The 26,445-nt window shown below is 41.4% G+C and overlaps 1 protein-coding gene across 12 annotated transcripts in view; it reads left to right on the forward strand.

The window, feature by feature from the left end:
- The window catches only part of arhgef37 (Rho guanine nucleotide exchange factor 37), a 236,463-nt gene that overhangs the window by 22,806 nt on the left and 187,212 nt on the right, over positions 1–26,445 (forward strand). For 9 of the 12 annotated variants that reach the window (XM_087995405.1, XM_087995412.1, XM_087995410.1 and 6 more), the window contains one exon: positions 13,502–13,553. The exons of 2 other annotated variants lie outside the window; for them this stretch is intronic. The gene's annotated coding sequence lies outside the window, so the exon portion shown is untranslated. Of the gene's footprint in view, positions 1–13,501; positions 13,554–18,232; positions 18,308–26,445 lie in introns of all 12 variants that reach the window. One more of the 12 variants, XM_087995407.1, reaches the window with a different exon arrangement.

The following is a 26,445-nucleotide window of genomic DNA, read 5'->3' on the forward strand; positions in this document are numbered from 1 at the left end:
TCTTTTACCGAGTCTAATATATCCCAAGTAATTTCAGGGCCTTATCAAAGGCCCATCCAGATATTAATCACTTCAGGTCATAAGTCCTAAATTTACTTTTACCAGTTTACAACTTGGTCAACATTTCCTTCAGTTCAAATTTAATTTTAAAAAGCGGAATTTTAAAAATATATCATTCTGAATCTTCCCCTCTATAATGCGCCTGCTATTACTAGGCTGCTTTAATAATTTTCTGTCTTTGATTAAAAATTTTCAAAGAAAGGTTTCAGTAATTTCAAGTACATCATTGTTTTATGCTTACCAAAGGTTTAAATTATACGTGATTATTTATCCAAGGGTGGCCCAAAAGAGTATCTTGGAACATTTTGTCTACCAACCTAATAATTGTTTAAAAGTAATAATTCCATTATAGTAATCACTCTTAATTCAATTCTCAAACAAGTACATTCATATACATTTTTATCTATATTTATGCAGCAGTTGCAAATGTAACGCAAGGTATAATTATCTGTGTATTCATATGTTTTGACTAATCTGCTGTAATGCTTTGACAATGAGCTGAGATTTAAGGGAGCCTTTTCAGTTCAGAAGACTAAAGGAAGATTACCTTGCTGGACCATTTTATATCTTTTTCCTGCTTGAATCAATTTTTAGACAGAATTCTAAATGGACAGCTATTACTATTGCTCCAAACAGGCAGAAGGCTGTTTAAGTATCAGCACCGAATACTGTTTTAGATCATGCTGCATTTTGTGGGGAACTGGATTGTGAGTGTATTATGCATGCTAGTCTTACTTTGTTCAAATATTAAGATTACAAATGTACGGTACCTAAAGAGCGCACTGTGAGTATCTCCAAAAGGGAAACATGTTTTATTTTCTTAATGTTGTGAGGTCAGAAGGAACAGAAATGGTTGTCAAGACTCTTCAGATCTTGCAGCTTGGTGTCAGTCTGTTCATGCCACTCAACAGCATACCCTCCCACCCATGGAATCTGCTACTTTGACCGGAGTGAGCGTTATCTCCCATTGGACTTTGTTCAATAGCTTTTATACCCAAAGGAGTCACAATGCTGCTGTGAAGTGTTTGAAAAAAAAAATTTGAATTCACCTATCAGCTGCCTTGGCCCTTCCCATTGCTAACCGAGCCAATCTTTCTGTAAAGTGCCTTCTCTACAATTCCACGTTCCTGGCTCTGAGCCCCAATCATTGTCAGTTTTTCTCCTGTTTCCCTCATGTCCTCTCTGAGTTCGCTTTGAGAACCACTTCCTGTTTTTCTGACCATCCAAATTCTCTGCCTGGCTCCAATGTTGGCTGATACTGTTAACAGTCAAAAATAAAACAAAGAACTGCAGAAATTGGAAATCTGGTACAAAAACAAATTGCTGGGTTATTAACACCTTCCCTTCAGGTACTGTGTCTCTCCAAATTTACCATCGATACTCCACTTCACAAATAACCCCACTGACCCCGTCCCCGCCTCTGCAATTTTGTAAACTCCCACCTCACCTTCAACTTCCTTCTCTTCTCCAGAATCCTTGAACAGATAATTGCCTCCCAAATCCGTGTCTTTTCTGAAAACTCATTGTTTGAATTCATTCAGTCGTGTTTTTCACTGTCACAGTACCAGAATGACTTCTGAAGTCACAAATGAAATCCTATATTGATTATAAGAATGGTAAACAATCCCTCTTTATCCTCACAATCTGCCTTTGACATAGCTAACTGACCATGCCATTCTCCTTTACCTCCATTGAGTAGCATAGGGCTGTGTCCTTCTGGCTCCATTCTTTCTTATCTAGTCCAGTGTGGTGAAAGGGTTAAAATTGTGTCCCAATACATGTGTGAATCTAACCGAAAATGGAAGGTGTCGCTTAGTCCCGTGTGAATCTTGTTATACACCTTCCCGTGTGAATCTTCTTATCTGTATGTAACCAGAATGGAATGTGTTTTTTAGCCTTGCTCTGCTGTTCACATGAATGTTTATATCTGGAAAAGGGTATATCAGCTGGAGAAGTCTCCAGTTCGGTAGAGTCTGCTCCGGGGTTACGTTTAACCGCCGAGCGTGGGTTGTTGGCAACCGCTCTACGAGAACTGACGGCTCCCAGTTTTGGTAACATGTAGAGTGAGTATAAGCCAGACCCGTTGTAAGTACGAGACTGGTTGTGGGGACACTGCGGGGAATAAAACACTTATATTCTAGCAGACTCGCCTCTTGGCTGTTTGTTCTGTGTCAGACTACTTTCCTGCGAGCCTGGTCCTTGACCTTGAGAATTTTTTAAAACATCCAGCTAGAGAATCACTTCCGATAGATTTTCTTCTCATTTTCATCTTTTTAACCTGATGTCTGCAAAATATCTATCATTGGCCCCTTCCTATTTCTCATCAGCATGTATGCCATTCTGCAGTGATTTCATTGCAACACACTCAGTTTTCACAAAAACACTATTGATACATAGCTATACCATACAACTACCTCTCTCAATCCTCCCACCATTTCTAACTTGTCAGATATCCAATATTTGATATGGAAAAGTGGAAATTTCCTCCAGTTCCATATTTGGATAACTGAAGCCGTTGTTTCTGGTCTCCGTTTTTCCATTTCCTAACTACTGACAATATCTCTGGCCTTGAGTCAGATTGAACCAAATTGTCCGAAAGTGTTAAATTTGACATAAATTGTGACTACTAAGCCATACCATCACTGACTGATTAGTTCCACATTTATATTGCGAGGAGCAGGTGAAAGGATACCTTATTCTGAATTAATGGTGCTGGAAGAGCACAGCAGTTCAGGCAGCATCCAAGGAGCAGCGAAATCGACGTTTCGGGCAAAAGCCCTTCATCAGGAATAAAGGCAGTGAGCTCACTGCCTTTATCCCTGATGAAGGGCTTTTGCCCGAAACGTCAATTTCGCTGCTCCTTGGATGCTGCCTGAACTGCTGTGCTCTTCCAGCACCATTAATCCAGAATCTGGTTTCCAGCATCTGCAGTCATTGTTTTTACCTGAAAGGATACCTTAGACAAGCAGGCCACATCACCTGGCGAAGCAGCTGCGTGGAGGACTCTGAGATAGTCGGTCAGGATTAACTGCAGGACTGGGTGGAGAAGGATCCTAAGACAGGCAGTCAGCAGCATCTCATGGAGCAGGTGAGATGAGTTTTGCAGCATTTGTTTGCACAGCACTCCTGAGATGAATAGATCTTTCAGCTGATTTCTTTCCTCTCACTCAAGCATCTTAGATCCCAACATATACTCAATTTCAGTTTAATGACATCACACAACCATGCATCAGTCACCCTGTAAAAAAACGTCATCCTCCACCCTTTCCACACAATCTATTTCTCATGCTTAATTCTCTACTTTGTCTCCTTGCAGAAGAGAGTGCAGAACAGTAGAGAGAGTCGGATAATCATGAACGGGGGAGGCAGGACAATAGATGGAAACCTGTAGTGGTGGCTTCTGTGAAGGCCATGTCTAACTGGCAAGTGTATCTAGTTTCACAAGGCTACAGATAGCAACAGCAACTTGCTGTGAAAAATTGAGCTTCATGAAGTACAGATGGACACGCATGTTGGTAAAAGTGGTTCTTGTACATCTTGTATGGGGTTGGTGGGGGGCTGGGGTGGGTGCAGGGGGGTGGGGGCTGCAGATGTTGGGAGTGGGTGACCCAATTCCTTTGAGCTCGATCTTTTTATCCACCCCCGTCCTCTGTTGCAGCTTTTGTCTGTGTAGAACATTGTTGGCATTAACTACATGTATGCTGCATTAAAAGTTAACAGCTGGAGAAGCTCCAATCATGCTCAGCGAAGTCCAAAACTGATTAACTGATTTTCGAGATGTTGGAAATCATTTGTCAGTCAGTGCTGGGAGTGGCAACCTCTCATGCAGGCATGGATACAATTGTTCAGTTTTACTCTTTGAGTTCCGAGCCCCTTATTTTCACTGAAGAAGATCTTTCCATTGTGTTCTTGCCTTGTTGGCCCAGATGAGTTTCAGAAACATGATGCTGGCTATTAAATCTAGAATGCTTGTGTAAATCCTTCGTTAATTAGAGATGTAAATGCTTAAATTGCTTAACCAAAGTTCCAGAGGAGTTGTCTACTCACCAGCAAATCCACTGGGTTACTCAAGAAGCAAAGGTCATGTTGCAGTTGTACAGGACATTGGTTAGGCCACTTTTGGAATATTGTGTGTAATTCTGGTCTCCCTCCTCTAGAAAGGATATGAAACTTGAAAGGGGTCAAAAGTGATTTACATGGATGTTGCCAGGGTTGGAGGATCTGACCTATAGGGAGAGGCTGAATAGGTGGTGGCTATTTTCCCTGGAGCATCAGAGGCTAAGGGGTCACCTTATAGAGATTTATAAAATCATGAGGGGCATGGATAGGGTAAATAGATAAAGTCTTTTCCTGGGTTGGAGAGTCTAGAAGTAGAAGGCACAGGTTTAGGATGAGAGGGGAAGATTTAAAAGGGACTTAAGGGGCAACTTTTTCACACAGAGGATAGTGCATGTATGGAATGAGCTGCCAGAGGATGTAGTGGAGGCTGGTACAATTACAACATTTAGAGGGATATGGGTCAAGTGCTGGCAAATGGGGCTAGATTAATTTAGGATATTTGGTTGGCATGGACGAGTTAGACTGGAGGGTCTGTTTTCATACTGTACATCTCTGTGACTCCAAGTGGGATTATTTTGGATTCCTGATCCCTGCAAATATACCTGCACCTGACTTCCTTTGACAGTTACAATTTTGCCTCACATAATCAATTTCTGATTTTAATCTATATTGGATATGTATGTATTGAGCAACATTGGTTACTGCACAACTGCCATTTCCAACTAGTGCCATTTTATCTATTTTCTATTTTGTAGCTATTTTATAGTTCAGCTGTCACTGGACTCCTGAGTCCTCATTCGCTGACTTTCATCCTAAGTTTGTTATGTGTGACACTTTCTTGAATGTTCTTTAGAAGTCAATGTATCCACCAATTGCCATACCCCAGGCCTTAATGGAATACATTCCAGAATCTTAGAGGAAATAGCCACAGAGATAGTGAATCCATTGGTTAGAATATTTCAAAATTGTCTGGATGCAGAAAAGTTTCCATCGTTTTGGAAAAATACTAATGTAATGCCTTTATTCAAAAAGGAAGGGAAGCAGAACATAGGGAATTATAGATTAGTTAGTTTAACATGTGCCATTGGGAAATTATTAGAATCCATTATGAAGGAAGTAATTACAGGTCATTTGGAAAGTCAAAATAAATCCATCAGAGTCAGCATGGTTTTATGCAGGGTTAATCATGTTTGATTAATTTGCTAGAGTTCTTTTGAAGATGTAATAAGCAAGGTAAGTTATAGGGATTGAATGGAAGTACTATACAGTAGCACCTCGACATACGAACGACCCCGTTCATGAACAAATCGGTTTACGAACAGGATTGTAAGTAAAATTTTGCTTCAATGTACATGTGAAATTCAAGGTACGAACTGGACCACGTGGTTTCATTGTTCTGCTTTGCTACGCGCGCTCTGACCGCAAAAGCTCTCGGGCCCCACGTGATCTCATTCAGTTCATCTTTGGCGCGCGCGCGCGCTATGAACATCATTCGTTGCTACATCCAAGCATTCTTACGCTATCCGAACAATGGGAAAAATTGATTCAGTTCGCGAACCGGGTCCTGGAACGGATTAAGTTCGTAAGTTGAGGCGCTACTGTATTTGGATTTCTGGAAGGCATTTGATAAGGTGCCACACAAAAGTTTAGTACACAACTAAACTCACATGTAGGTAAGTGTAATTTATTCACTTGGATAGAGCTGAAAAATGTGTTGCTGGAAAAGCGCAGGTCAGGCAGCATCAAAGGAGCGGGAGAATCGACATTTCGGGCATAAGCCCTTCTTCAGGAATGAGGAAGGTGTGCCAAGCAGGCTAAGATAAAAGATAGGGAAGAGGGACTTGAGGGAGGGGCGTTGGGAATGCAATAGGTGGAAGGAGGTTAAGGTGAGGGTGATAGGCCGGAGAGGGGTAGGGGGCGGAGAGGTCGGGAAGAAGACTGCAGGTCAAGAAGGCGGTACTGAGTCCAAGGGCTGGGACTGAGAAAAGGTGGGGGGAGGGGAAATGAGGAAGTTGGAGAAATCTGCATTCATCCCTTGTGGTTGGAGGGTTCCTAAGCAGAAGATGAGGCGCTCTTCCTCCAGGCGTCGTGTTGCCTTGGTCTGGCGATGGAGGAGGCCAAGGACCTGCATATCCTTGGCAGAGTGGGAGAAGGAGGTGTGAGGGAGGAGGTGTGGGCGCAAGTTTTGCACTTCTTGCGGTTGCAGGGGGAGGTGCCGGGAGTGGAGGTTGGGTTGGTGGGGGGTGTGGACTTGATGAGGGAGTCGCGGAGGGAATGGTCTTTCTGGAACGCTGATAGGGGAGGGGAGGGAAATATATCCTTGGTGGTGGGGTCTGTTTGGAGGTGGCGGAATTGACGAAGGATGATACGATGTATCTGGAGGTTAGTGGGGTGGAAGGTGAGGACCAGTGGGGTTCTGTCCTGGTGGCGATTGGAGGGGCGGGGTTCAAGGGCGGAGGAACAGGAAGTGGAGGAGATGCGGTGGATAGCATTGTCAACCACGTCTGAAGGGAAATTGCAGTCTTTGAAGATCTGAGGGGACATTGTGGTCTTTAAAGATCTGAGGGGAAATCTCATCTCCTCCACTTCCTGCTCCTCCGCCCTTGAACCCCGCCCCTCCAATCGCCACCAGGACCACCGCATCTCCTCCACTTCCCACTCCTCCGCCCTTGAACCCCGCCCCTCCAATCGCCACCAGGACAGAACCCCACTGATCGTCAACTTCCACCCCACCAACCTCCAGATACATCGTATCATCCTTCGTCATTTCCTCCAAACAGACCCCACCAGCAAGGATATATTTCCCTCCCCTCCCCTATCAGCATTCTGAAAAGACCACTCCCTCCGCGACTCCCTCGTCAGGTCCACACCCCCCACCAACCCAAACTCCACTCCCGGCACCTTCCCCTGCAACCGCAAGAAATGCAAAACTTGCGCCCCCCTCACTTCCCTCCAAGGCCCCAAGGGATCCTTCCATATCCGTCACAAATTCACCTGCACCTCCACGCACATCATTTACTGCATCCGCTGCACCCGATGTGGCCTCCTCTACATTGGGGAGACAGGCCGCCTACTTGTGGAACGTTTCAGAGAACACTTCTGGGACACCCGCACCAGCCAACCCAACCGCCCCGTGGCTGAACACTTTAACTCCCCCTCCCACTCCGCCAAGGACATGCAGGTCCTTGGCCTCCTCCATCGCCAGACCATGGCAACACGACACCTGGAAGAAGAGCGCCTCATCTTCCGCTTAGGAACCGTCCAACCACAAGGGATGAATGCAGATTTCTCCAGCTTCCTCATTTCCCCTCCCCCCACCTTTTCTCAGTCCTAACCCTTGGAATCAGCACCGCCTTCTTGATCTGCAATCTTCTTCCCGACCTCTCCGCCCCCACCCTCTCTCCGGCCTATCATCCTCACCTTAACCTCCTTCCACCTATCGCATTTCCAACGCTCGTCCCCCAAGTCCCTCCTTCCTACCTTTTATCTTAGCCTGCTTGGCACACCCTCCTCATTCCTGAAGAAAGGCTTATGTCCGAAACGTCGATTCTCCTGCTCCTTTGATGCTGCCTGACCTGCTGCGCTTTTCCAGCAACACATTTTTCAGCTCTGATCTCCAGCATCTGCAGTCCTCACTTTCTCCTCACTTAGATAGAGGATTGGCTAACCAACAGAAAGTAGAGATTCGGGATAAATAGTTGGCAAGATGTAACTAGTGGGGTGCCACATGGTTTGGTCCTTACGTGCTAACTATTTAGAATCTATATAAATGTCTTGGATGAAGGGATAGAAAGTACTGTACTATAACCAAATAAAACAGATTGGAAAGTAAGGTGAAATGTAGAAATGAAAGATTTACAAACTGATATGGATAGGTTAAATAAAAGTGCTGAGATTTGGCAGATGAATTTTAATAAGTGTAAGTTATCCATTTTGGTGGAGGAACAGAAAAGCAACTTATTGTTTAAGTGGAGAGAAACTTATAGCAAGTTATAAGGAAGACAGATGGAATTTCAGCATTTATTGCTAAAGGAATCCAGTATTAAAGTAAGGAAATTGCTGCAACTCTACAAGGAATTACTGAGACCACATTTGGAGTATTGAGTACAATTTTGTCCCCTTGAGAGGTATGTAGTTGCTTTGGAGGCAATTCAGAACAGCTTTACTGGATTGATTTCAGAGTTGAGGGATTTGTTGTATGAAGAGAGATTGAGCAGTCAAGCCATACACGCCATGAAGCTTAGAAGAATGAGATAATATCTAACTGAGTTATAAAAGATGTTAAAGGGGATTGACAAAGTAGATTTAGGGAGGATGTTTACTCCTGGGGCAATCTAGAATGAGAGGATTAGTTTTAGGTAGCAGATTTAAAACCAAAATGAGGAGGAATTACTTCTCAGGGTTGTGAATCTGTGGAATTCAACTCTAAATTGTGGCGGATGCTGGGACACTGAATACATTTAAGGAGGAGATAAGCAGATTTTTAATAAGTCACAAGTTGAAGGGTTATGAGGAGTCAGCAGGAAAATGGAGTTGAGGCTGAGATGAGATCAGCTACAATCATATTGAATGGCAGAGGAGGCTCAAGGGGCTGAATTGCTAAGAGCAGGAGTTTCTGGTTCTTATGTTCTTTGGAGAGGGGAAAATAACCAGTGATTTAAAGTAAGGGAGAGGTTCAAAGGGCATTTAAGAAAGAATCTTTCTATCAGGAAGGTAGTGAGTATCTGGAACTTGCTGCTTGGAAAGGTGTTATCATAATATTTAAGTACTTAGATGAACACTTGAAGCACCATTGCACGGAAGGCTACCGGGCAAGTGCAGAAAAATGGGACTTGGATAGATTGGCTGCTGGTGTGAGCAGCCAATCTATCTTTTTTTTTATGCTGTGTGGCTCCCTGATGATAAACAGTACATGGCCAGCTAGGTTGCATGGCCATTTTGTTTGTAGTTTTTGAATAGTTAAGACTTGATTTATCAGCATTAAACAAGCTTGTAGTTGTTCATAGAGTGAAACTACTTCTCGAGCAGCTCGTTTACGGTTACAGGTTAAAAACTCGATCAGTGTTGTTTGCTTTTCACAACTGTGAATTGTGAAACAGCTCTAAAGATTAAACAGTGAACCGATGTGAGATTTGGATAGATGCCAGTGGGATGAATCAGGCACAACTCACAGCACCCATTTGGCATCTGTTGCCAGGCAACTTCTGTGTTCTGTCATCATAGAATTTCTGGCTGCAGATTAAGGGAGTACTTACGCAACTACTCCTTTGAAATCTTACACTGTGAAGGCCAACTCTGAAGACGAATCTTCATTCTAACATTTGACTATTTGACTGTTCTGAAGCGAATTTATTGTATGCCATAGAATTGAATACATGATGGTACAAAATGTCTTGTTTAATGTATCAACCATTGCATCTCTGGCAACAGGATTTGGTGCTTGTTACATGAAACAACTTTTCATTTATAGTACTATAATTTCTCACCACTAAATAAAGTTTTTTTTTCCCAATGGGATGTGCAGAAATGTGGCTTTGTTTTTTATTAAATAGCACTGTGTGACGCTGAAATTCATTCTGATTAAGTAGGAACAAATTGTACTTGTAGATTCTTATGTTCTTGCAATTAGGACTTCAGCATCCCAATAAATATATTATGTTCTTTTGGATACTGAAGTGACAACAAAACCTGTTATTTAAACTGGAATAAAAGTAATTAATGTTTAAAGGTAGGCAAATCAAGCAAGTCTTTTTTTGATCTGTAACTTTGGCTCAGTTGCTTGATCGCATTAAACAAGTCTGCCCTCATGTGGCATTGAATCATGTTGCAGATATGTTTATCGTTATTTTCCTTTTAATGTGTGCCTGTGGTGTATCTGCTGTGATGGTATATTGATGTTGAATTTGTTTACCAAATTATTTGTGATACTCATAACAAACTCCTGGACAGCATTGACTGTAGTTGTGGAAGTTAGCTCATTATAAGATAGAGGGTTCCAGTCACAATTTCAGTTAATCAGTTTTGGATCACAAATTTCTTCCTGCAGCAGGGACAAGTAGAAATACAATGTTGTCTTAGGGTAAGTGAAGGAGCTTAAGCGAGTTAGATTATATATATTGTCTTCCATTTTGTAGTGCCTGTTTACAGAGTAATATCAAGATGCCTGAGAATACTTTTTCTGTATGACTTTTCAGTTCATCTTAAAAGAAATAAATTCTAAGCACTTGCTAAATTTTAATGATCCCAGCCAAAGTGTCATCACAAGGTTGTAGATGCATTTTTATACAGTAGCATTTAGGGATGCCACTATTGATGAAGTGGAGATGCTGGTGTTGGACTGGGGTATAAGGACAGCACTGGGCAAAAGTGGAGATCCACAGTAGCCCACTTTCTGGGAAGAAGATGACAGCAGCGAAAATGCTTTGTGTCAACCCCAATTTGTGATTGATGTTGTAGAAATGCAAGTTCTTTCTTTTACATTTATAAGCTGTTTGCTTTCTTTTTGTTTTATTCAGCAATATAGGCATTACTGGCTGGGTTAGCATTTATTGCCTATCCCTGTTTGTAGTTGAGAAGGTGGTGTTGAGCTGCCTTTACAAACCACTTCAGTCCATGTGCTATAGGTAGACCCACAATGTTCTTAGAGAGAAAATTTCAGGATATTGATCAGTGAAGGAATGGTGAGATATTTCCAGGTCAGGATGTTGAGTGGCTTGGACGGAAACTTGCAGCTGGTGGTGTTCCCATGTATTTGCTGCCCTTGTCCTTCTAGATGGAAGTGATTGGGGCTGGAAGGTGCTGTCTGAGGGTCTTTTGTGAACTTCTGCAGTGTATTTTGTTGGTAGTACACACTTCTGCTACTGAGGGGTGCAGAGAGTGAATGCTTATACGTGTCATGCCAATCAATTGGGCTGCTTTGTCTTGAATGGTGTAAAGCTTCTTGAGTGTTATTGCAGCTGCACCCATCCAGGCAAGTGGGGAGCATTCCATGACATGCTTTGTAAATGGTGGACAGGCTTTGGACAGTCTAGAAGTGAGTTACATGCTGCAATATTCCTAGCCTCTGACCTGCTCTTATAGCCTCTGTATATGGCTAGTCCAGTTGAGTTTCTGGTCGATGGTAACCCCAAGGATGTTGATATTGGGGGATTCAGTGATGGTAACATCATTGAATGTCAAGGGGTGATAGTTGGATTGCCTTTTATTAGTGATGATCATTGTTTGGCACAGATATTACGTCCACTTGTCAGCCCAACCTGAATATTGTCCAGATCTTGTTGCATTCGAACATACACTGCTTCAATATCTGAGGAGTCGCAAATGGTGCTGAAGATTGTGCATTCATTGGTGAACATCCCTATTTCTGATCTTATGATGAAGAGAGGGTCATTGAAGTAGCTGAAGATGGTTGGGCCGAGGACACTACCCTAAATAACACTTGTAGAAATGTCCTTGAGCTGAGATGACTGACTTCGAACTGCCACAACCATCTTCCTATGTGGAAGGTATGACTCTATAATCAGTGAAAGTAAGCTGCTATCATGATGAATATTAAGTTCTGCAGCTGGAATTATCATGAAGGCCTTACGTTTCATGAATTATGATGTGTAATATTCAAAGTTATGAAAGTATAATCACAGTATCATCTACAGGTCCATGCTCTTCTGTTGCACTCTCTCACCATTTGTAATATATAATAGCAGATATACAGTAATTAGGAACTTAAAAAGCTAGAACTAGTGTCTAAAAATAACTTCACTGAATGAAACTTTTACAGTTAATCTTCTTAAAAGAAATAGCCTGAATAATTTATGCCTTTTGTCCAAAATGTTATATTTATGGAAATATGAATTTCTTATCACAGCAACCTTTGCTAAGGGCAAGATTTTTAAAAAAGATTATTCCTCCTGTAACACTTAGGTTACTAGAAATGTATTTTGGCTTAACTTAATATGTATTTATGAATAACGTTTTGATTCTTTCTAGGTGGTATCCTGTATGATGTCTTACTATTTCATATTACATAGAACATAGAAAATTACAGCCCTTGATGTTGCACCGACCTGTGAAACCAATCTGAAGCCCATCTAACCTACACTATTCCATTCTCATCCATATGCCTATCCAATGACCATTAGAATGCCCTTAAAGTTGGCGAGTCTACTACTGTTGCAGGCAGTGCGTTCGATGTTTTTACTACTCTCTGAGTAAAGAACCTACTTCTTACATCTGTCCTATATCTATCACCCTCAATTTAAAGCTATGTCCTCTCATGCTAGCCATCGCTATCAAAGGAAAAAGGCTTTCACTGACCACCCTAACTAACCCTCTGATTATCTTATATGTCTCAATTAAGTCAAGTCTCAACCTCCTTCTCTCTGACGAAAACAGCCTCAAGTCCCTCAGCCTTTCTTCATAAGACCGACCCTTCATACCAGGCAACATCCTGGGAAATCTCCTCTGAACTCTTTCCAAATCTTCCACATCCTTCCTATAATGCGGTGACCAGAACTGTATGCAATACTTCAAGTGCAGCTGGACCAGAGTTCTGGACAGCTGCAGCATGACCTCATTGTTCTGAAACTCAATCCCTCTACCAATAAAAGCTAACACACCTTATGCCTTCTTAACAACCCTATCAACCTGGGTAGCAACTTTGAAGGATCTTTGTACCTGGACACCAAAATCCCTCTGCTCATCTACACTAGTAAAAATCTTACGTTTAGCCCAGTACTCTGCATTCCTGTTACTGCTTCCAAAGTGAATCACCTCACACAGTTTTCCACATTAAACTCCATTTGCCACCTCTCATCCCAGCTCTCCATCTTATCTGTGTTGCTCTGTAGCCTGCAAAATCCTTTGGCACTATCCAGACCAGCCTTCATGTCATCCGCAAATTTACTAACCCGTCCTTCTACACCCTTATCCAGGTCATTTATAAAAATGACAAGCAGCACTAGACCCAAAGCAGATCCTTGCGATATCCCACTAGTAACTGAACTCCAGGATGAATATTTCCCATCAACCACCACCCTCTGTCTTCTTTCAGCTAGCCAATTTCTGATGCAAACCGCTAAATCACCCTCAGTCCCATGCCTCCATATTTTGTGCAATAGCCTACCATGGGGAACCTGATCAAATACCTTACTGAAATCCATATGCACCACATCAACTGCTTTACCCTCATCCACCTGTTTCGTCACCTTCTCAAAGAACTCAATAAGGTTTGTGAGGCACGATCTTCTCAGTTAACAACAAAACAAACACACATTAGGGAAAATAAATTCTATATAATTTTTGTGTTGTAAATATAATTGAACTTTGTTTATATGTACTTGATTACATGATATCCTTTTCTTTGCATGATGACATATTCACTCAGAAAGAAAATGTGTGAGTAGCCCCTGAAATGGCAAGGAAATGCAACATTGAAGGTAGGCAATAGGTCTTTAACCACTTTATTCTGTTTCATCTATGATGAAATGATTGTATTTCACTTAAATTAAAACCATAAAGGATTTGTGATCAGCTAACCAATTGAATTTTATGAAAAGTGTTCAATTTACAAGAATTTGCCAGGGTTGGAGAGTTTGAGCTACAGGGAGAGGCTGGATAGGCTGGAGCTGTTTTCCCTGGAGCATTGGAGGTTGAGGGGTCACTTTAGAGGTTTATAAAATCATGAGGGGCATGGGTAGCCAAGAACCTTTTCCCAGGGTATGGAGTCCAAAGCTAGAGAGCATGGGTTTAAGATGAGAGGGGAAAGAAATGAAAGGGACATAAGGGTCAACTTTTTTACGCAGAGGGTGGTGCATATATAGAATGAGCTGTCAGAGGAAGTGGTGGAAGCTGATACAATTACAGTATTTGAAAGGCAACTGGATGGATATATGAATAGGAACGGTTCAGAGGGATATCGACCAAATACTGTCAAATGGAACTAGATTAATTTAGGATATCTGGTTGGCATGGACGTAATGGACCAGGGATCTGTTTCCATGTTGTACAACTCTATGATTCTATTACATGTGCTGGAAATGTGCAAATTAGAGGTGCACAGAACAAGGTGTTAACGGTCAGGAACAAGTACAGGAGATTGTTTTCAACAGACCCACCCAATTTCCAAAGCCAGTTTGCATAACAGAGTGTGGAGTACTTGTGAATGATTCTGTGCAGTCATACGCAGGTAAATCTGGCAGATTTTGTTATGCAGACTTCCCATGTGGATGGAGTTTAAACCACCCACCACCATTTCAATAAGGCAGTGAAATGAGGTTTATAAGTAGCCATTAATTGACTTCTGGCAAGGAAGGCTGCCATCCACCTTTCCCTCCCTAAGCTCAATCGGGGGAAGGCACAAATATGGCGATGCCCATGCTGCACCCTCCAGCCTGATCACATGGATACCCACCTCTGAACTAACCTCTTGAATTGGTTGGAGGTAAGGGAGTTCGGGGCCACGTGGAGTATTAAATTACATTCCATTGAATATTTCAAATCCATGAAATTCTAGGTCAGGCTCCGTCTGAATCGTACTTTGATCAGAATCCTGATAAATTGTATAACTAGGGCTGTAGAAAGGGCTTTAAACTAAGTAGTAAGGGTGTGAATTCAGTTACATGGAATAATATGAAAAAAAGGGTTAGAGACAGAGGAGGGCTCAGCAGAGGTTATTAAAGTTTCCAGTGCAAGTAATAGGACAGAGGGTATGGAAACAGTCAGGAATCTAACTCCAGGCTCACCAGATGAGGAGACAACCATTAGAAAGCAGGCATTCAATACAGGACTGAAGGTGTTGTACTTGAATGTACACGGTATTATGAAATAAGGTTGTAACACACATTGAAATCGGCAGGTACTGTGCAGAGATGTGGCTGCAAGACAATCGGGGCGGGGAACTAAACGTCCGAGGATACACATCCTATCGAAGGGCAAACAGATAAGCAGAATGGTTGGACTCGTCTTGTTGGAAAATAATTAAAGTAAATCGATAGAAAGAATTGATACAGAGGCAGAAGGCATAGACACAGTGTGGGTAGAGTTGAGCAACCACAAAGGAAAGAAGACTGTGATGAGAATTGTGTCCAGGCTTCTTAGCAGTAATTAGGATGTAGGGAAGACAATAAATCAGGAGATAGTGCCTTTTTTACATGGCTTTTCTGTTACAATAATCATGGGGGTCTTCAATAGGCAATTGCACTCATGAAATCAGGTTGGTAGCAGGTCTCAAGGAAAGGAATTCATGGATGTCAACGAGAATTTTTTTTGAGCAGCTTGGTTGAGCCCACTAGGGAACAGTGCGGCATTGGAAAAGCACAGCAGATCCGGCAGCATTCAAGGAGCAGGAGAATCGACGTTTTGGGCATAAACCCTTCATCAGGAATGTGAAAGGTGGGGGGAAGGTGGGGAAAGGGGCTGAGAGATAACTAGGTTGGAGGCAAGGTAGCTGGGAATGCGATAGGTGGATTTGAGTGGTGTGTGATGGTGATATGTCGAAGGGGAGGGTGGAGTGGATAGGTGAGAAGGAAGGGGATCAGGTAGGACAGTTCAAGAGGGCTGTTCTGGGATCTGGGATGAGATGGGGGAGGGGAGATGAGGAAACTGGTGAAATCGATGTTGATGTCGTGCAATTGGAGGGTCCCAAGGTGGAAGATGAGGCGTTCTTCCTCCAGGCACCAGGTGGCTTGGATTTGGTGCCAGGTCCCTTGGGAGTTGCAAGTTCACAATTCTCTTAAGGTTAACATGCAGATTCAGCTCGCAATTAGGAAAATAATGCAATGTCAGCATTCATTTCAAGTGGGCGAGAATACAAGAGTAGTGATGTACTCCTGAGGCTGTATAAAGCTCTGATTAGTCCGTATTTGGAAAATTGTGAGCACTTTTTTGGGCCTCATATCAAAGGAAGGAAGTGCTGACATTGGATGGCATCCAGAGGAGGTTTACAAAAATTATCCCAAAAGTGAAGGGCTTGTCGTATGAGGAGCTGTTTAGATTAGATTATCTACAGTATGGAAACAGGCCCTTTGGCCCACCAAGTCCACACCAACCCTTCGAAGAGTAACCCACCCAGACCCATTTCCCTCTGACTAAGGCACCTAACACTGATGGGCAATTTAGCATGGCCAATCCACCTGACCTGTACATCTTTGGACTGTGGGAGGAAACCAAAGCATGTGGAGAAAACCCACACAGACATGGGGAGAACGTGCAAACTCCATACAGACAGTCACCTGAAGCTGGAATTGAACCTGGGTCCCTGGTGCTGTGAGGCTGCAGTGCTAACCACTGAGCCAACGTGCTGCCCCATTAAGACTTCTAGGTCTTAATTTGATGCCATTTAGAAGCATGAGGGAGAATCTGATTGAAACTTACAGAATACTGAGAGGACTAGAAAGAGTGAATGTGGAAAAGATATTTCCAATGATGGGGGAGACTAGGACCCTGAGGGCACAGCCTCCGATTGAAGGGACAACTCGTTAGAAACGAAGGAGGAACAATTTATGCAGCCAGAGAGTGGTTAATCTGTGGAACCCATTGCCGGAGAGATTTGTGGAAGCCAAGTCACTGGTCGTATTTATGACAGAGATAGGTTTTTGATTGGTATGGGAATCAATGCTTACAGGGAAAAGGCAACAGTGGGGCTGAGCCATGATCGAATGGCGGAGCAGAGTCTGGGCCGAATGACTTAATTCTGCTCCTATATCTTATGATCTTATGGAATCATCATTTTACATTTTGATGTGAATACCAGTATGTTGGTAATAAGGCAGATGTATGACACTTTTTCTGTGGTGTTGCATTGAGTCATAGTCATAGAGATGTACAGCATGGAAACAGACCCTACGGTCTAACCAGTCCATGCCGACCAGATATCCCAACCCAATCTAGTCCTACCTGCCAGCACCCGGCCCATATCCATTCAAACCCTTCCTATTCATATACCCATCCAAATGCCTCTTAAATGTTGCAATTGTACCAGCCTTCACCACTTCCTCTGGCAGCTCATTCCATACACATACCACCCTCTGTGTGAAAAGGTTGCCCCTTAGGTTTCTTTTATATCTTTCCCATCTCACCCTAAACCTATGCCCTCTAGTTCTGGACTCCCCAATCCCAGGGAAAAGACTTTGCCTATTTACCCTATCGATGCCCCTCATAATTTTGTAAACTTCTATAAGGTCACCCCTTAGCCTCCGACGGTCCAGGGAAAATAGCCCCAGCCTTTTCAGCCTCTCCCTATAGGTCAAATCCTCCAACCCTGGCAACATCCTTGTAAATCTTTTCTGAACCCTTTCAAGTTTCACAACATCTTCCTGATAGGAAGGAGACCAGAATTGCATGCAATATTCCAACAGTGGCCTAACCAATGTCCTGTGCAGCCGCAACATGACCTCCTAACTTCTGTATTCAATACTCTGACCAATAAAAGAAAGCATACCAAACGCCGCCTTCACTGTCCTATCTACCTGCGACTCCACTTTCAAAGAGCTATGAACCTGCACTCCAAGGTCTCTTTGTTCAGTAACGCTCCCTAGGACCTTACCATTAAGTGTATAAGTCCTGCTAAGATTTGCTTTCCCAAAATGCAGCACCTTGCATTTACCTGAATGCAATTCCATCTGCCACTTCTCAGCCCATTGGCCCATCTGGTCAAGATCCTGTTGTAATCTGAGGTAACCCTCTTCGCTGTCCACCACACCACCAATTTTGGTGTCATCTGCAAACTTACTAACTGTACCTCTTATGCTCGCATCCTCTACGAAAAGTAGAGGACCCAGTACCGATCCTTGTGGCACTCCACTAGTGACAGGCCTCCAGTCTGAAAAACAACCCTCCACCACCACCCTCTGTCTTCTACCCTTGAGCCAGTTCTGTATCCAAATGGCTAGTTCTCCTTGTATTCCATGAGATCTAACCTTGCTAATCAGTCTCCCATGGGGAACCTTGTCAAATGCCTTACTGAAGTCCATATAGATCTGTCCTCATCAATCCTCTTTGTTACTTCTTCAGAAAACTCAGTCAAGTTTGTGAGACATGATTTCCCATGCACAAAGCCATCTTGACTATCCCTAATCAGTCCTTGCCTTTCCAAATTCATGTACATCTTGTCCCTCAGGATTCCCTCCAACAACTTGCCCAGGTGTGCAATTAAATGATGTTTCGAGAAGTAGAGCAAGATAAACCTTCTAAGGTAATCCAAAAATGATTTACATTCATGCTTAGTGTTGTTTAACTCCAATTAGCCAAAGCAGTTTTAAATATGATGAAGAAACAGTTAATGCTGATAGTAAATTTTAGCTCTATTTAGATGCCAATGACTGGAGTTTTGTGTAGGTTTATAACTGTGCGCCTGCCAGGTGATTTTCTTTGTAAAGTCCAGCATGGAACTGTTGGAGGTCAGTCTCAGTAAATGGTGTCTTAGATATATGTAATACAAGAAAATGCAAATTCAGATAGTAGGCAATAATTTTGAATGGACAGTGACATAACCTGAAATCAAAAGGGTTAAAATTATTGGTTATTAATTTTTGAAGTTAATTTGTATTTTATATGGGATCTCTACTTGATATTGTGACAATGCTGCTCCTTTAACAAGGTCATGTTGTCCTTGGTTATTATAAGAAGGGTTGCAAATGCAGAGGTTCCAGTATGTCTGGATAAATCAATTTGAAAAGGCTTTTAAGTTTTTTTTAAAGCACTTGTACAATGAAAGGGTAGCGGCCAATTCTCCCAGTTCAGAGTTAGTTCTGGGTTTGGTTTGGTTTGGTTTGGTTTTAGCAAGCAGTCTGTTTGAATCTGCTGATCAAAGAAAGCTGCTGGGGAAGAAGGTTTCCTGAACCAACAGGGATTTTCTGGCTGACTCTCTCTCTCTGGCATCTCTCCTGTAAGAACCTGTGTTTGGTTTTACCATTTTGCCAAGGGAGTTTTTATGTGGATGTTGCAGGTATTCGGTACAGCATCATTAAGTCACAATAGAGTTGAATGGGTTTTTTAGATAAGTTATGTTATTCTGTATTCTATTTTCTTTTGTCCGTGTGTAAATAAGTTCTGTCTTGTTTAAAATCGAGTGGTTTAACCAGCTGCATCACTCCTGGAATATTCACCTTACATCTGCTTAGAACAACTAGAAAAGTTAGGTTCTGAGCTACCTTCTTAAAATGTTTTGAGGGTGTCTGACCTGGTCCATAACAATATTCATGCTGACATTTATAACAATAGTGTTAATGAAGACCAGATATCTACTTCCTTTAAAGGTTATCATTGGTTAGTAATGTACTCAAACATTTATGTTAGCATTTTCTTGATTTTGCTAAGTATATAGTGTCAAGCTATGGTATAATGTAGAAGTGCATAATTTAATAAATTCAAAGAACCATTTGAACAATTGGAGAAATGTGCAACAACATGACTGAATGCGTCAATTTACATATTTTTATGCAGTCTCGTAAAGTTAAGCTGTTATTTTAAATGCTTTTAGAGGAGATGATTTAAAATATGAAAATGCTAATGTTAACCTTTGTTTAATACAGTAGCAACATTTTTATGCACACAAATTGACAAGCACCTCTAAGCAGCTTCATAATTTTTTCAGATTGTAAAGAACACAAAGTTGTAGAGAAAGATCATTAGCTGCTGGTGCTAAAGATCAAGATTAAGATTTTGCAAGATTTAATGCAACATCTTTAATTTTGTTCACCAAGTCACAGATAAATCTTGTTTCTGCATTCATCTAGATGATTCATGGTATCTAGAGCTCCATTGGTTAAAAAGCACTGTCTGGGTTTGTAGAAAGAACGTGAATCTGGAGCTGCAGTTCTTCTTTGCTTGGTTTCAAAGGCAGGAAGCTGTTTTAAGGAGCATGGGAAGAGGAAGCCCTGGAATTTGTTCTGCTATTGTGACATCACTGTTGACCTGTCACCCCACCCCACCCAAAAAAAGTCCAAGTACTTACAGCTATTTTGGAATTTCTTTTGTCAAGTCTTTGTGCCAGATGAACTGTCAATTTCTAAATTTGCATTTACTTGACGAAAAAGGGCATCCTCACTTTGTCCATGACCGAGTGGACTGAAAAGAGAGAAGGCCCATGAACTGGTGCATGGATCATGTTGCGTGAACACTCTGCATCTGATGAAAATGACAGAGGCTGCTTGCAAGTTTGGTGCTTATCTTAATGATTTACCACGCAGCTCACATTAAACACTGTAGTAAATGTTCAGGAGAAAGCCTACTTTTGTGGGAGAATACTACTAAGTAAAGTTAGCCCGCACTTCTTAAAATCTGCCTGTGGCTCTTAAAAGATTAGGATACAAAATTGACTGACAGTAAAAAGAAATGTTAAGGATGGCAAGAATTGGAAACCTTGGATGACAAGAAATGTTGAAAGTTTAGTTGAAAAAAAGAAGGAAGCAAATCTAAGGTTTGGGAAACTGAAATCAAACAAGATCCTTTAGGAGGCTAAAGGAAACAGAAATAACATAGCGGAGAAATTAGGAGAACTAGGCAAGTAGCATTATGGAAAATCCCAATGCATTTTATATGTATATTAGGAACAAGAGGATAACTAGGGAAAGGGTAGGTCAACTCAAGGGCAAAGGAAGGAATGTATGTGTGGAGCCAGAGGAAGAGGATGAAGTCCTTAATGAGTACTTTGGATTAGCATTCATCAAGGAAAATGACATGGTAAGGTTATAGAGGGATATGTTGATACTCTATGAATGTTGACATCAAGAAGCAGGACGTATTGGGTATCTTGAAAAACATTAAGATAGATAAGTCCCAGGATCAATGGAATTTATCCCACAATACTGAAGGAGGCAAAAAGGGAGATTTCTGGGGCCTTGACAGAGACCTTTGTATCATCTTTAGCCATAGGTGAGGCCACAGAAGACTGGAAAATAGCCAATGTTGGTCCTTTGTTTAATAAGGGCAAGAGGGATAATCCAGGAAATTATATAGATTGGTGAGCATTACATTACTGGTCGGGAAATTATTGGAGAAGATACTTGGGGACAAGCATCATTTGCATTTGGAGAAGAATGGACTTAGCATGGGTAGTCAGCATAGCTTCATGGGGGTAGGTTCTTTCTCACAATCTTCATTTAATGTTTTGAGGAAGTGACGAAGATGATTGATCATGGTTGGGAAGTGAATGTTGTCTACATGGATTTACAAAATGTTTGACAAGGTCCCTTATGGTAGACTGGTCTAAAAGATTAAGTCACATGGATTCCATGGTGATTTGGCAAGTTGGATGCAAAGTTGGCTTGGTAATAGAAGACAGAAGATAGTTGTAAAGAGGTGTTTTTCTGACTGGAGATCTGTGATCAGTGGTGTTCCACAAGGATCAGTTGTCTGTTAGAATTAAAATTAGGTTTTATTGTCATGTGTATTCAAGTACAAGGATACAGGAGTGCTCTGAAAATGTTCAAAATTGCCGTTTCCCAAGGGGCTATCTTAGCTCGATAGGTACTAAAGTACAAAATCTTAGGTACAACCTAGAAAAATAAAAGAATAAAGTTAAAACTTCAGCATTACAGTCCTTCTTTGGCCCTGGGTCTCTAGGCACTCCATACTTGACTTTCTCTGTGAGGGCTCAATGTTTTCTCTGCACTGGGCTCATTCTCTTCCCCATGCTGGGGTTGATCTCCTCCACACTGCCATCTTGCCACCACCAGCAGAGTCTCATCTGGGCTCACCAGCTGCCTCGCAATATGGATGAAAATGTAGCTGGTCTGATTAGTAAGTTTGCAGACAACATGAAAGTTGGTGGAATTGTGGATGGTGTGAAAGCAGTGATAGACTGTGTTGGACTGGCGAGGACAGTGTCAGAGGTCACACGACAGCACTTTACAGTCCAATTGGTCTAATTGAAATCACAAACTTTCAGAGTGTTGCTGTTTCATCAGGAAGCTTCACCCCATGAAGGAGCAGAACTCTGAAAGTTGTGATTTCAAATAAACCTGTTGCACTATAATAATCTGGTATTGTGTGACTTCTGACTGGGTAAAGCAGGATATAGATCAGTTGGAAAGCTTGGTGTAGAAATGGCAGATGGAGTTTATTCTAAATAAGTGTGAGGTGATGAATTTTGGGAAGTCAAATGCAAGAAGAAAGAATACAATAAATGACAAGACTCTTCGGAGCATTGATGTACAGAGGGCTTTGCACCGCAAGTTCATAGCTCCCTGAAAGTGGCAACACCAGTGGATAAAGCGCTAAAGGGAAATGAGTCTGAGTGGGTTACTCTTCAGAGGGTCGGTGTGGACTGGTTGGGCCGAAGGGCCTGTATCCACACTGTAGGGAATCTAATCTACATCTAGTAACCCCTTACTGAATCTAATCTAAAGGAGCCAAATGGCATGCTTGCCTTCACTGATCAGGGTGTTGAGTATAAACGTTGTCAAGTGGACTTCAACAGTTTCCTCATTTCCCCTTCCCCCACCTCACCCTAGTTCCAAACTTCCAGCTCAGCACTGTCCCCATGACTTGTCCGGACTTGTCCTACCTGCCTATCTCCTTTTCCACCTATCCACTCCACCCTCTCCTCCCTGACCTATCATCTTCATCCTCTCCCCCACTCACCCATTGTACTCTATGCTACTTTCTCCCCACCTCCACCCTCCTCTAGCTTATCTCTCCATGCTTCAGGCTCACTGCCTTTATTCCTGATGAAGGGCTTTGGCCCGAAACGTCGATTTCAAAGCTCCTTGGATGCTGCCTGAACTGCTGTGCTCTTCCAGCACCACTAATCCAGTTGTCAAGTCATGTTACAATGAAAAGTTGGAAAAACTTGGATTGTTTTCACTACAGCATTGGAGGCTGAATGTGTATGAAATAAAGTAAAATAAAATTATGAGAGAAATGGATAGAGTGGACAGTTGGAGTATTTTTCCCAGGGTGGAAATGTCAAATACTAGCGGGCATAGGTTTAAGTTGAGGGGGCAGATGGTTTAAGGGAAATGTATGAGGACTTTTTTACACAGAGGATGGTAGGTGCCTGGATTGTGTTGCCAGGGGAGGTGGTAGCAAAGTTTAAGTGGCATGTAGACAGACAGATAAACAGGCAGGGAATAGAGGGACATGGACCATGTGCAAGCAGATGGGAATTGTTTTGAAAGCTATCATGGTTGGCACAGACATAGTGGACCAAAGGATCTGTTCCTGTGCTATATTATTCTATCTTTTACTATGGTTTTCTTTTGATGGATGTCTGATAGTTTTCTTTTTATTAAAAGGCTTGCTGTAGACTCTCATACCACACCAAACATTCATAGATGTTAAAATGCACATTCTTTGTCACAGGATGACGATGCACTGCCAGAAATAACTTAGAGGAAGCAAGAATACTTGAAAAACAGGCATCAATGGAATCCTAGTGGAATCTACTCATGAACTTTTTGATAATGGGTTGTTTCTAGTTGATCTAATTACAACAGCCAAAATAACATTGATATTTCACCTTCATATAATCAAAGGCAAGCAGAAATTGATAAATAAGTTCCCTAGTCAACTCCACTGGTTAAAGTTTGTATTGGCAGGTCACACATATATCTATATATATATCTTGGTTTTGCTGTCTACCCTTCGCTTAATCTTTGAGACTCTCTTCCTAATTGCACAGTTCATATCTGCAGACTGAACTGTTGTGAAAACAATTGTGCAAGTACTTTTAAAATGTGTCTCTGTGACAGTATTACAGATGTAACTTTGAATCCTCATCATGTTTAGTTTTTTTTGAATTATTAAGTGCATGGCACAAAGGTTGCCTATCTTCAGATGAATTGCCAATATTGAAAAGATGAGAAAACAGTCAATCTACTGGTCAAATTACAGTCGGATGAAATATATGTTCTATAAGATTTTTAATGGACTATTTTTTTAGACAGTTGCCATTGGAAGTACCAGAGATTGGGGTGAACTTAATTTCCTGCTACTACTGTATGATCTTTTCAAATTCTGTCTTATTGGTTAGAAGCAAACTGAATAACAACATAATTTTGAGCATTAATTTTCAGCATGTTATTCCAAGCCCAGCTCAATTTACTCACCCATATAATCTTATAGAGAATTTAGAAAACATATTATTCAAGAATATAGCTACAGAAGTTATTTATGTTTACAGGTACCACCTGCATCCATATAGGTGTTTAATTCATTCACAGGATGTGGGTGTCCGGCAAGTTCAATATTTACTTCCCATCTCTAATTGTCCTTAAAATGGTGTTAGTTGGCTTCTGAAGGCAATGTGGTGGGATGGAGTTTGGATTTTAATCAAGTGATTAAAATAAAATAATTTATTTCCAAGTCAGAATGGCGTGTGATGTAGAAAGGAACTTGTAGGCTTTGGTGTTTTCAAACAACTGCTGCCCCCATATCCTCGATAATTAATTATTAAATGACATGCAAAATTAAAAGCAAACTGTCCAGAAAAAAAATGGATGTGAGAGGATAATTTTATGTAAGCAAAAAAATGACCAATAACACACAGCTAGGAAACAGGAAATAAATGGGAAGAAAGAGGAAAGCCTAAATAAAGATATTATCAAAAAATGCCTTTGTCTTCTCCATTGTTTCTTCATTTATAATATACTCTGTTTATCTCTACACCAAGTAATTATGGAGATCACATTTTGAGAAAGCTGTGCTTAATGCACTTAGTTTTCCTTTAATTGATTCTCACCTATCTGAAGGTCTGTAGATTGCTCCTGGTTTGAAAAACTTCTTGATATGTGTTAAATTTTCACTTTGTTAGTTTGAACCTACATTTGTTTCATCTCTCATAATTTAGTTTTAGGTTGTGACAAAAGTGATAAAATATTGTCTATCAACATCACTGGTTTATATCTGGGACTTCCACAGATTGAAATGGTTTTGTAAAAATACTGCAATAATCACCTGACCAAGTAGCAAAGCTTCAGTCTGAACTGAAATTAACACTTCTAATAAAAGCCACTTAAACCAGTCAGGTGTTTGATTTACAGTTTTACCAAACGTTCACAACGTGGTGATTTTTTTAAAAAATGGCCCACAATCATCCATTGTGGAGACAATAATATTTGGAGTATATGAATTAGCTGATGAAGCATGGCGCTCCAAAAGCTAGTGCTTCCAATTAAACCTGTTGGATATTAACTTGGTGTTGTGTGATTTTTAATTTTATACACCCCAGTCAACACCACATCTTCAAATCATTCCTTCAGTGTCACTGGGTCAAAATCCTGGAATTCTCTTCTTCATGACATTGTGTGTGTACCTACATCAAATGAGCTGCAGTGGTTCAAGAAGGCAGCTCACCATCACCTTCTCAAGGCAACTAGGGATGGGCAATAAATGCTTTGGTAGCAACTACTTTGGTGGAGCGGAGGAGATGGATTTTTATTAAGAAAGAAAACTTGAAGCTCTCTCTTCCTCTCCTTGTTTATTCACGAAGGAGAAAATAACTGCTGACTGTACAAATTGGAGGAACATCTGTACATTGAGAATTTTAAAATATCTTCAGTATTCATTAGCTGATGTTTATTCAGAATGTATCTATCCACCAATAATCTCAGGTTAAAATTTTGTATCTCAAGGACACCCTAAGGAGAAGCTGCATATTCTCTACTTTCCCTTTTGTATTGGACACTAAGCTCTTTTTAACTTTGTATTTATGTTTACATGTGTTGTAAGTAGTAACCTTAAATTTGCTGGATCGGTCAACATGAGAAAAACAAGACAAGAAGCTTGCCCTATTGAAAAGTTAATGAGTTGGATGGTGATTTAAGTGTTTTCTGTGTTCTCTGAAGGCATATGTGTAGTTACATAGCAATTAAGCAGGACATGGGCTCAACTGGTGACACAGTCTGAGTTAGTTCTGATTTAACCAGATGCAATGCATTTGGTGCTTATATGAGTAGCCTGAGCAAGCTGGCTTGCGGTCTCGGTTTATTAAAACCAAGTGATGAGGCTTTTTCCTGGGAAAATAAGCAAATGTCCAAATGAATGAAATGCTGGGCTGTGGTGCATGGCATATTTTTGATCCTTGCCAGTGGTCAAACTGATCAACCATTGAAGACTGAAAAGTAGCAAACTTTGATCTTGTATGGTAAGGCATATAAGAAAGCATGTGTCAACGCATAAGTTAGCTCGCTCAGGAACAGGACTTATCCAATCAATGACTGGAGGTTGGGATGGAGCAGATTGTTTCAGTATGATCTTTAAACAAGCCCACATAAACCGTCTCACTTGTGATTGTAAGCATTTCACATTGTGTTGTAATATTATTGCATTATTTCTGTCGTGTACCTTGAGGCAATTAGACTCTGATATTTTCACCCTCCTCGGGGGCCA

The sequence above is a fragment of the Chiloscyllium plagiosum genome, unplaced genomic scaffold (genome assembly GCF_037043375.1).
Source record: "Chiloscyllium plagiosum isolate Xiang-an unplaced genomic scaffold, Cpla_swu_hap1 HiC_scaffold_16, whole genome shotgun sequence".
Taxonomy (NCBI): domain Eukaryota; kingdom Metazoa; phylum Chordata; class Chondrichthyes; order Orectolobiformes; family Hemiscylliidae; genus Chiloscyllium; species Chiloscyllium plagiosum.